We start from the raw sequence: 12,603 nt of genomic DNA, 5'->3' as shown, positions 1-12,603 counted from the left end.
TGGGGCCACATGCCTGGTTTAGCAAATCTTCGAGGTCTTCACAGGCTTCTAGTCCAGCTTCGAGCACCTCGTCTACTTTGTCAGCTATCACCGGAACAACCATAATATGCAACACAACAAGCAGAAAATATAAGTGCTCTAAAATAGTAGTTTTATTTTTGTAGGACATCTCTAGCTATAGAAATAATAATTAAAGGGATTTCAATGGATCTAGATCAACGAGGATTTCCGAATGGTGAAAAATGGGGGATGAGTGTACCTACAAGAAGTCAACACAAAAGTATTTTCTTAAAAATGAGTGGAGGCAGTCATTTAATAAGACATGATTTTACAAACAATTAGGTAGTGGTTTAATTGGATTTGTAATTGGGATGAATAATCTATGCATTTAAAAATATGGAATAAATGAAAAAATGGGCCATTTATTTGGTTCAACAGAATTATTGTATAGGAAAAATCATAACTAAGTCTAGATAAATAGGTGATGATTCTATAAATAGCTAGGAATTGGAATCACTCAATTTGGAGTTGATTTGAAGTCTCTAGGAATTTTGCAAGGTAGGGTTCTCATAGTTCAATTTTGAATTTGAATTTGAACACTACAAAAAAGTTTGTAGGAAATAAATTTAGGATATATTTTTGGATAGACACTATAGGAATTACAGAATTTGCCATATGTCTACTCTTTGTCGTGTGCTAGTGGACGACAAAGATGCTCTTTGCCATCAGGTGTCCATAAGCTGATGGCATAGAGAGGATAGATGGCAAAGGTACTAGTTGCCATCTTCTAGCAAACGACAAACATCAAGAAAGTAGATGGCAAAGAGCCAGAAAGCATCCATGTTAGATTGACGGCCTCGATGGCGTCCATGTAATCTTTGTTGTCTACTGCGAGGCTCTTTGCCGTCTGCTAGCAGATGGCAAAGTTCCTAAATACCTAACGGTCGTTCCCGTCCCCACCCCCTCACCCTCTTTCCGTATCTCCCTTTCCCTCTATTTGGCTCTCTCCCTCGATGAGCACCAGCTCGCCCCAACCCCCTGGAACGCTGCCCAGGAGCCCCACCGCCCGCAACACCACCACGCGCCGCCCTGCCGGCCACCCACTACCCGCCTACCCGCCTCCCCGTCTCCTCGCCGCCCAGCCACCTACTCCGACGAGCAATTTAATTTATGTTGTTAGAGAGTGTTAGGTTAGGTTAATTAGATTAGTTCAATTGGGTTAGTGCTAGGTAAAAAGAAGAACAAAATAAGAAGAAATGTAAAATAAGTAGAAGAAGAGGAAAAAGGAAAAGAAGGAGAAGAAAAGAAGAAGAAGAAGAAGAAGTGGTGGAGAAGAAAAGAAATAGCAGCAAGAAAAAGAGGAGAAAGTCGAGGAAGAAGAGGAGAAGAAGAAGACGAAAAAGGAAATGAAGGAATTAGAAGAAGAAGAAGAGGAGGAGAAGAAAAGAAGAAGAAGAAGAATAAGAATAAGAAGAAGAAGAAGAAGAATAAAAAGAGCAGAAGAGGAGCAGAGGAAAAACAGACGATGAGGAGAAAGTAGAAGAAAAAGAGGAGAAGAAAAGATGATGAAGAAGAAAAGAAGAAGAATAAGAAGGAGAAGAAGAAGAAGAAAACAAAAGGAAGAAGATTGGGAGAAGAAGAAGAAATAGAGGACAAAAAAATAGAAGTGGAAAAGTAGTTATATATATGGAGATTTTTCTATCGGGATTTAATATTCATGTTAACCGTCTGGATTTAAATGTGCAATTGTTTAGTTGCAGTGACGGTGTGTTGTTCGACAACCTCTCCGTGCAACAACCTCCCCTACATGGTCTAGTGGTGAGACTACTAACATCTCCTACCCGACCCTCCCCTATTTTCTCTATTCCTGTCATTCTGCCGAAGCCACTAGATTTTACTTTCATGTCAACTCTCGTAACTTAGACGTATCCCCTTCGAAAGGGAGGCATTTATAAATATGCATGTATTTGCATATTTATAACCGCCATCCTTTCGAATTGTGCATGTTATCCATGGACAACCCGAGTATGTGTAGATTGGGTTTCGTTTCCCGTGCTCTACTTTGGTCTGAGGAAAAATTTCAGCGATGCCACTCGGTTGTTCTCCGGGTGCACATTATCTCAGCTTGTTGTCGAGACGTGTATAAGGAGAACAACGAGGAGGTGCTGACAAATTTTTGCGTAGGATTCGGTGTAGAGCATGGGAAATGAACCTGGTCTACCCGTACTCGGGTGGGATTAGGTCCCATCTTTACCTACAAGAGATAGATTCAATCCATGAATGCATGTTCCTTTTTGTATGGTAAAAAATCAAATTTTGGCATAAAAAATATAACAAAAGTACTCAGTTCTATACATAGTCGCAATTGCTACATAACTTGATGAATATGAAATTGGTGCACCTACTATTAGTGCAAGTACCATCATGGGTGATCATGCGTGGATGTACACCAGTCACACTAGTCAGAAAAACATGACCAATGAATGATTAACAAAAACCAAGGGGTTTGTCAAAGTCGCATTTGCAATTGTCCAGGTAAAAACCTGTTGCCTATGTCATGGGTGCGACAACTTTAAAAAGATGAGAGATGATGAAATGGGTAAACACCTGGAGAAGAGGGGTTTTACGCCTGATTGTAGGTGAGGACATTGCATGGTGAGTCTGTCCAACGTAACAGTGCTGAGGTGGTTTGTTGATGCACCCACGAGCATGGTACTGGGATCGAATACATTGTCCAAGAAGCTGGAGTCTTCAAAACATCCTCTCGACGAGCAAACTAAGCTTTGTCGGCTGGATGCCATCGCACAAGTAATGGCTTTGAAGGCTCAATTCAACTTGGGAAGAGAATGCTATGACGCGATGATGACACTATTTGGACGCTTTCTACCCAAAGTCCATGTCCAGCCTACAAACCTATACTAGTCGGATAAAATACTCTATGTACTTAAGATGCCCTATGAGAAGATAGATGCGTGTGAGAAAGGTTGTGCCTTATTTACGCTTGAGTATATGATACGTCCATTTTGCATCATGCTTTTAGATCAATAATTATTGCATTATGTGATATTATTACACATTATGGTACAGTAATTATGCCTTTTCTCTCTTTTTTTATAAGATTTACATGAAGAGGGAGAATGCCAGCAGCAAGAATTCCGGACTTGAAAAGGAGTAAATCTAAGAGACCTATTCTGCACAACTCCAAAACTCCCAAAAATTTACGGAGGTCGGTTTTGGAATTTATAAAAAATAATGAGTGAAAGAAGTACCGGAGGGGACCCACCAGGTGGCCACAAGCCAGGGGCGCGGCCTACCCCCTGGCCACGCCCTACAGGCTTGTGGACCCCCTGGCAGGCCTGAGGCTCCCATCTTCTTCTGTATGAAGGGTTTCGACCTGGAAAAAATCATATAAGACCATTCGGGACGCGCCGCCGCCGTCTCGAGGCGGAACATCAACAAAACCAATCTAGAGCTCTTGCGGAGCTATTCTGCCGGGGAAACTTCCCTCACGAAGGGGGAAATCGAAGCCATCATCAACTTCAACGATCCTCTATATGTTCATCTCTTGTATCCGATCAACATCTTCATCACCATTTTCTCCTGTCCAAACCCTAGTTCATCTCTTGTATCCGTTCTTTGTCTCAAAACCTCAGATTGGTACGTGTGGGTTGCTAGTAGTGTTGATTACTCCTTGTAGTTAATGCTGGTTGGTTTATTTGGTGGAACATCCTATGATCAGATACTTTGTGAGTAGTTACGTTTGTTCCTGAGGACATGGGATAAGTCTCGTTATAAGTAATCATGTGAATTTGGTATTCGTTTGATATTTTGATAAGTTATATGTTGTCTCTCTTCTAGTGGTGTCATGTGAACGTCGACTACATGACACATTACCACTATTTGGGCGTAGAGGAAGGCATTGGGAAGTAATAAGTAGATGATGGGTTGCTAGAGTTACAGAAGCTAAAACCCTAGTTTAGGTGTTGCTTCATAAGGGGCTGATTTGGATCCATATGTTTAATGCTATGGTTAGATTTATCTTAATTCCTATTTTGTAGTTGTGGATCCTTGCGAGAGAGGTTAATCATAAGTGGGAGGTTTGTCCAAGTAATGGCAGCACCCAAGCACCGGTCCACCCAAATACCAAATTATTAAAGTAACGAACGTGAATCATATGAGCATGAGGAAAACTAGTTTGACAGAAAATCCCACGTGTCGTCAGTAGCGCTTTTCCTCATATAAGAGTTTGTCCAGGATTTTCCTTCGCTACAAAAAGGATTGGGCCACCTTGCTACATATTAGTTACAATTTTTACTTGTTAACCGTTACAAGTTACCTTATCACAAAACTATTTGTCACCGATAATTTCAGTGCTTGCAAAGAATACCTTACTGAAAACCGCTTGTCATTTCTTTCTGCTCCTCGTTGGGTTCGACACTCTTACTTATCGAAAGGACTACGATAGATCCCCTATACTTGTGGGTCATCAAGACTCTTTTATGGCGACGTTGCTGGGGAGTGAAGCGCCTTTGGTAAGTGGAACTTGGTAAGGAAAAAATTATATATTGTTATGAAATTTACTGTTAATTGTCACCATGGAAAATAATCCTTTGAGGAGCTTGTTCGGGGTATCTTCACCCCGACCGGAAGAACAAAGAGATTCTCCTCAACCTTCTGCACATACTGAAAATATTTGAGACTCCTTTGGGTATGATAGAAAAACTGCTAGCTAATCCTTATGGAGGAGATGGAACACTACATCGTGATTTGCACCTAATCTATGTGGATGAAATTTATGAATTATTTAAGCTTGCAGGTCTTCCCGAGGATGATGGCAAGAAGAAGTCTTTCATTTATCTTTTATGGAAAAGGCGTTTACATGGAATAGGATATGTGATAATATTGGATCATGGAACTACAATCGATTGAAATGTGAATTTCATCAGAAGTTTTATCCGATGCATCTCGTTCATCGTGATGGGAATTGTATTTACAATTTTTGGCCTATTGAAGGAGAAAGAATTGATCAAGATTGGGAGAGGCTTAACTCAATGTTATATTCATGCCCCAATCATGAGCTCCTGAGGGAAATTATAATTCAGAATTTGTATGGTCGGCTCTCTCGTAATGATCAATCCATGCTCGGCACTTCTTGTGCTCGTTCCTTTATTAAGAAAGATACTAAATTCAAATGGGACTTATTGAAAAGAATTAAATGCAACTCTGAAGATTGGGAACTTAACGAAGGTAATGAGTCAAGATAAGCCTTAAGTTTGGTTGTGTCAAATCCTTTATAGACCCCGATGCTTTTCGTGATTTTAGCACTAAATATGGGCTTGACTCTGAGGTAGTAGCTTCATTCTGTGATTCTTTTGCTACTCATGTTGATCTCCCCAAGGACAAGTGGTTTAAATATCATCCTCCCATTGAAGCTAAAGTATCTGAACATATTAAAGTTGAAGACGAAACTATTATTTATAATGTTGATCCTGTTATCCCTACTACTAATATTGAGAAACCACCCTTTCCTGTTAGGATAAAGGAACATGCTAGAACTTCAATTGTGGTTCGTAAGAGTTGCACTAGAACACCTATAACTCCTGAACAAATTAAAGTTGAACCTAATATTGCTATGGTTAAAGATATCTTGGTTGATAACATTGATGGGCATGTCATTCACTTCTGTGATGAAGCTGCTAGAATTGCTAAACCTGATACTAAGGGTAAACATAGACCCATTGTTGGCATGCCTGTTGTTTCTGTTAAAATAGGAGATCATTGTTATCATGGCTTATGTGATGTGGGTGCTAGTGTGAGTACAATTCCCTTTACCTTATACCAAGAAATTACAAATTATATTGCACCAGCCGAATTAGAGGAAACTGATGTTACCATCAAGCTTGCTCATAGAGACACTATTTGACCAATTGGGATTGTTAGACATGTTGAAGTCTTGTGTGGGAAAATAAAATATCCTACAGAATTTCTTGTTCTTGGTTCCCCTCAAGATGATTTTTGTCCCATTATATTTGGTAGACCTTTCTTGAATATTGTTAATGCTAGGATTGATTGTGAAAAAGAAAAGGTTAGTGTAAGTTTTGGGGATGCATCTCATGAGTTCAATTTTTCTAAATTTTGTAGACAACCCCATGACATATAATTGCCTAGTAAAGATGAAATGATTGGTCTTTCTTCTACCGCTATGCCTCCTACTGATCCATTAGAACAATATTTACTAGACCATGAAAATGATATGCATACGAATGAATGGAATGAAATAGATAAAATTTTCTTCGATCAACAGCCTATTCTAAAACACAACCTACGTGTTGAAATACTTGGGGATCCTCCTCCACCCAAGGGTGATCTCGTGTTTGAGCTCAAACAATTACCTGACACTCGGAAGTATGCTTATCTTGACTAAAAATAGATATATCCTCTTATTCTTAGTGCTAACCTTTCAGAGCATGAAGAAAAGAGATTATTGAAAACTCCAAGGAAGCATCGTGCTGCTAGTGGATATACTCTTGATGATCTTAAGGGCATTAGTCCCACTCTATGTCAGCACAAAATCAATATGGATCCTGATGCCAAACCTGTTGTTGATCACCAACGACAATTAATTCCCAAAATGAAGGAACTGGTAAGAAATGAAATACTAAAGCTTCTGGAGGTAGGTATAATTTATCCTATTGGTGATAGTAGATGGGTTAGTCCCGTTCATTGTGTCCCTAAGAAGGGAGGTATTACCGTTGTTCCTAATGATAAAGATGAATTGATATCGCAATGAATTGTTATAGGATATAGAATGGTAGTTGATTTTAGGAAACTAAATAAGGCTACTAGGAAAGATCATTACCCGCTACCTTTTATTGAACAAATGCTAGAAAGTCTATCCAAACATACACATTTTTGCTTTCTAGATGGTTATTTCGGCTTCTCCCAAATACCTGTGTCTAAAGAGGATCAAGAGGATACCACTTTGACTTGTCCTTTCGGTACCTATGCTTATAGACGTATGCCTTTTGGTTTATACAATGCACCTGCTACCTTTCGAATATGTACGATGGCTATATTCTCTGACTTTTTTTTATGGATGATTTTTCCGTTTACGGAACTTCTTTTTATTATTGCTTGAGCAACCTTGGTTGAGTTTTGTAGAGATGTGAAGAAACTGATCTTTTCATGAATTCGGAGAAGTGCCACTTTATGGTTAATGAAGGCATTTTCTTGGGACACAAAATCTCCGAAAGAGGTATTGAAGTTGATAAAGCTAAAGTTGATGCTATTGAAAAGATGTCGTGTCCAACATATATCAAAGGTATAAGAAGTTTCCTTGGCCATGCTAGTTTCTATAGAGATTTATTAAAGAATTTTCTAAAATTTCTAAGCCTCTCACTAATCTGTTTTAAAAGGATGTTCCATTCGTTTTCGATGATGATTGCGTAGAACCATTTGAAATTCTTAAGAAAGCCTTGATAACTGTACCTATTGTTCAACCACCTGATTGGAACCTACCCTTTGAAATTATGTGTGATGCTAGTGATTATGTTTTTGGTGTTGTTCTAGGACAAAGAGTTGATAATAAATTAAATGCTATCGATTATGCTAGTAAAACTCTAGACAGTGCTCAAAGAAACCACGCTACCACTAAAAAGGAATTTTTAGTAGTTGTGTTTGCTTGTGATAAGTTTATACCTTATATTGTTGATTCTAAAGTAACTGTTCACACAGATCACGCTGCTATTAAGTACCTTATCAAAAAGAAAGATGCTAAACCTGGACTTATTAGATGGGTTCTTCTGCAACAAGAATTTGATTTGCATATTATTGATAGAAAGGGCGCTGATAACCCCGTAGCAGATAACTTGTCTAGATTAGAGAATGTTCTTGATGGCCCACTGCCAATTGATGATAGCTTTCCTAATGAACAATTAGATGTTATAAATGCTTCACTAAATCCTCCTTGGTATGCTGACTATGCTAACTACATTGTTTGCTAAATTTATACCGCCAAGTTTTACATACCAACAAAAGAAAAAGTTCTTCTATGATTTAAGACATTACTTTTGGGACGAACCACACCTCTATAAAGAAGGACTAGATGGTATTATTAGACGTTGTGTACCTGATAATGAACAAGGACATATCCTATACAAGTGTCACTCTGAGGCCTACGGAGGACATCACGCTGGAGATAGAACTGCACACAAGGTATTACAATCTAGTTTTTATTTGCCTACTATCTTCAAGGATGCTCGTAAGTCTGTCTTGTCTTGTGATGAATGCCAAAGAATTGGTAATATGAGTAGTCTCCAGGAAATGCCTATGAATTACTCTCTACTTATTGAACCATTTGATGTTTGGGGTTTTGATTATATGGGGCCATTTCCAAAATCCAACGGCTACACTCACATTCTAGTTGATGTTGATTATGTTACTAAATGGGTAGAAGCTATTCCAACTAGTGGTGCTGATCATAACACTTCTATTAAAATGTTGCAAGAAGTTATTTTCCCTAGATTTGGAGTCCCCACATATTTAGTGACTGATGGTGGTTCACACTATATTCATGGTGCTTTCCGTATATTTCTTTCTTGGTATGATCTTAATCATAGAGTTGCATGTCCTTATCATCCTCGATCTAGTGGTCAAGTATAATTGAGGAATAGAGAAATTAAGTTGATCTTGCAAAAGACCGTTAAAAGATCTAGAAAGAACTAGTCTAAGAAACTTGACGATGCACTATGGGCTTATAGAACCACTTACAAAAACCCTATGGGTATGTCTTTGTATAGAATCGTTCATGGTAAAGCATGTCACTTACCTCTAGACCTAGAACAGAAAGTCTATTGAGCAATTAAAGAACTTAAATATGATTTCAACTTGCTGGTGAAAAGTGGTTATTTGACATTAGCTCAATTGATGAATGGAGAAACCTGGCCTATGAGAATGCGAAGTTGTTTAAAGAAAAAGTTAAGAGATGGCATGATAGAAGGATACAAAATAGTGAATTCAGTGGAGGCGATTATGTCTTGCTATACAACTCTCATTTATGATTTTTCGCAGGAAAACTTTTCTCTAAATGGGAAGGTCCTTACATTATCGAGGAAGTACATCCTTCCAGTGCCATCAAGATCAACAATGCCGAAGGCACAAATCCGAAGGTGGTAAATGGGCAAAGAATCAAACATTATATCTCATGTACTCCCATAAATGTTGAAACAAATATTATCAATACCATAACTCTGGAGGAGTACATTAGGGAGACCTATTAGAACGTCTCAGACCCCGAAAAGGAATATGTATGGGCTACGGTAAGCAAACAGACTCCAAAACAAATTGAATGGCATTTTTACCAGTTTTGGAATATTTTAAAAATGAGGAAAATTTAAAGCAGTCCGAAGCGTGCACGAGGATGCGACAAGCTAGGGGGTGTAGCCTACCCCCCCCCCCCCCTTCACGCTCTGCAGGCTTGTGGCCACCCCGTGCACCCTACGGACTCCTCCGGGTCGGCAAAAATTCATTATATAATCTCTCAAAGGTTTTGACATCTGTATCTCAACAATATCTCTTGTTTTCATTTCGAGCTGTTATTGTAACAGATTTAGACCGACATGACGTCTTCAAGTTCCCTGAAGGACAAGTTCATTGAGAGGGTCATCAACCCCTACCTATCGGAGGTGTTGAAACACACTCAAACCATTGAGATACATGAGAGGGTGCTGCACATCCGTGATGTTAAGGGGCCAAAGAAGACCAGAAGCGTGGAGACAAGGCTCGAAGCAATGGAGCAACAATCTTCAAGTGCCAAGGGTTGGTGGAACGACGACTTAATGCCAATCACCTGATGATCACGGAGTTTACCCATAAGCACAAGGTAGACGCCATGGACCTCTGGGATCATATCTTCAAGATTTATGAGAAAATCGAGCACCTCCAAGCCCAGATCTATGATCTGCAAAACCAAAACTGCGAGTATGAATACAGATTTAAGAAAAGGAGTTTGGATGCACGGTTGAGGATCCCAGAGACCAGTTCATCTTTTCATGATGGCACGCCCATGCCTTGGAAGACGGAGGCCCAACCTTCAACCTCACCAACAACACAAACATCACCACCTCCCAAGGAAGACAACTGAATACATGGGTATGGGCACTCCCCTTTGCTTGTGCCAAGCTTGGGGGAGGTGCCCCGGTATCGTATCACCATCACACCTTTTTACCTTATTTGTTTCTTTTTGTTTTTCTTTGTTTGATCCTTTTTTTTATAACTTGAAATTATAGAATAAAGTTTTATTGTGACCTAGCTTTAATTTTTCTTTTTTGTTCCCCCAATGTAAGCAAGTTCGAGACTTGTACAATAAAGAGTAGTCTGAGAAAAGGGCTTTGCTTGCTTGCTATGATCATGAGAAAAAGAAATCGAAAGAAGTATAGAAAAACAAAGAAAAAAAAGCATGCATAATGATCTTATTAGGAGTGATGACTTCACATATAAAAAGTATGTCGATTGAAATTTGTTGTGAGTTGACAAACAAAGCAATTGGTCATTGTTGCAATTATGAGGAAGTAATAAAGAAAGAGAGGTTCACAAATAAATATATCATCTTGGACATCTTTTATGATTGTGAGCACTCATTAAAATATTATATGCTAAGAAGTTGATGTTGGACAAGGAAGACAACATAATGAGTTATGTTTGCTTATTTTCTAATAGAAGTTATATGGTTGTAGATCCTTCAACATGTGTCTCTCTCTTCCTCCCCATATTAGCCAAAAAACTCCTGCACCAAGTAGAGATACTACTTGTGCATCGAAAACCTTTAACCCAGTTTTGCCTTGAGAGTCTAATATACCTACCTATGGATTGAGTAAGATCCTTCAAGTAAGTTGTCATCGGGGCAAGCAATAAAAACTGATCTTTAAATATGTGTGGTTTATTAGTGTGAGGAAAGTAAACTTTATACAAACATGTGATATAGAAGAATATACGGGACGGACTTCATAATAGAGTTCTTTATCACAAGGGACAATGTAAAGTGACGTTCTTTTGCATTAAGAAATTGTGCATCCAACTATAAAAGCGCATGACAATGTCTACTTCCCTCTGCGAAGGGCCCATCTGTTAACTTTACTTTTTAGCACTTACCTTTATGTAAGAGTCATGGTGATCTTCACCATTTCCTTTAGTTCTCATTTATATTTTTGGAAGCGTCATGTGTTGGAGAATGATCGAGACTAATATATCCACTCGGATGTGGGTGATCATGAGTTGTTATTGTTGACATTACCCTTGAGGTAAATAGTTGGGAGGAAAAACTATAAGCCCCTATTTTTCTCTATGTCCGATTAAAGCTTTGACCTCATAGGTACCGCATGACTGTTAGCAATTCTGAAATACTATAAGATGATTGAGTATGTGTATTTGCTTTACTAGCTCTTATATTGACTCTTTCCTATGTTACGATAAATTAGAATAGCTTCATTGACTGAAATCATAGTTTGTTAGTTCTCAATAGAGTTCTTGATTCATATTTTACCTTGTGAATGAATCATTACTTTAGTATAACATATTATATATCAATTCATGTTGTTGTTTTACAGATAATCATGATGCCTTCATGTTCGTATTTTATTTTATCGACACCCCTATCTCTAAACATGTGGGCATATTTATTGATCTCGGCTTTCGCTTGAGGAAAAGTGAGGTATTAGCTTGGGGGAGTTGATATGTCCATTTTGCAACATGCTTTTATATCAATATGTATTGCATTGTGGGCTGTTATTACACATTATGGTACAATGCTTATGTCTTTTCTCTCTTATTTTACAAGATTTACATTAAGATGGTGAATGCCGGCAGTTGGAATTCTAGACTAGAAAAGGAGTAAATCTAAGAGACCTATTCTGCATAGCTCCAAAAGTCCTGAAAATTTACAGAGAGCGGTTTTGAAATTTATAAAAAATAATAAGTGAAAGAACTACCAGAGGGGACGCACCAGGTGGCCACAAGCCAGGGGGCGCGACCTACCACCCTAGCCGCACTCTGCAGCCTTGTGGGCCCCCTGGCAGGCCTCCGGCTCCCATCTTCTACTATACGAAGGGTTTTTACATTGAAAAAATCATATAGGACCTTTCGGTACGTGACGCTACCTTCTTGAGGCGGAACTTTGAGAAAACCAATCTAGAGCTCTAGTGGAGCTATTCCGCCGGGGGAAACTTCCCTCTCGGAGGGGGAAATCAAAGCTATCATCATCACCAACAATCATCTCATCGAGAGGGGGTCAATCTCCATCAACATCTTCATCAGCACCATGTTATGTCCAAACCCTAGTTCATCTCTTGTATCCGATCTTTTTCTCAAAACCTCATATTTGTAAGGGGCTGATTTGGATCCATATGTTTAATGCTATGGTCAGATTTATCTTAATTCCTATTTGGTAGTTGCGGATGCTTGTGAGAGAGGTTAATCATAAGTGGGTGGTCTGTCCAAGTAAGGTACAGTGCTCGCGCCCCTAAAAAAGGTGGATCCAACCACAACCTATTCAAAGGGAAGCTCTCACCGGATGGTGCTTTAAAACTAATAGCATTGGATGTCGAACAA

The sequence above is a fragment of the Hordeum vulgare genome, chromosome 4H (assembly GCF_904849725.1).
Source record: "Hordeum vulgare subsp. vulgare chromosome 4H, MorexV3_pseudomolecules_assembly, whole genome shotgun sequence".
NCBI lineage: Eukaryota > Viridiplantae > Streptophyta > Magnoliopsida > Poales > Poaceae > Hordeum > Hordeum vulgare.
The sequence above is the reverse complement of the archived record's forward strand: the minus strand, read 5'-3'. Positions refer to the sequence as shown.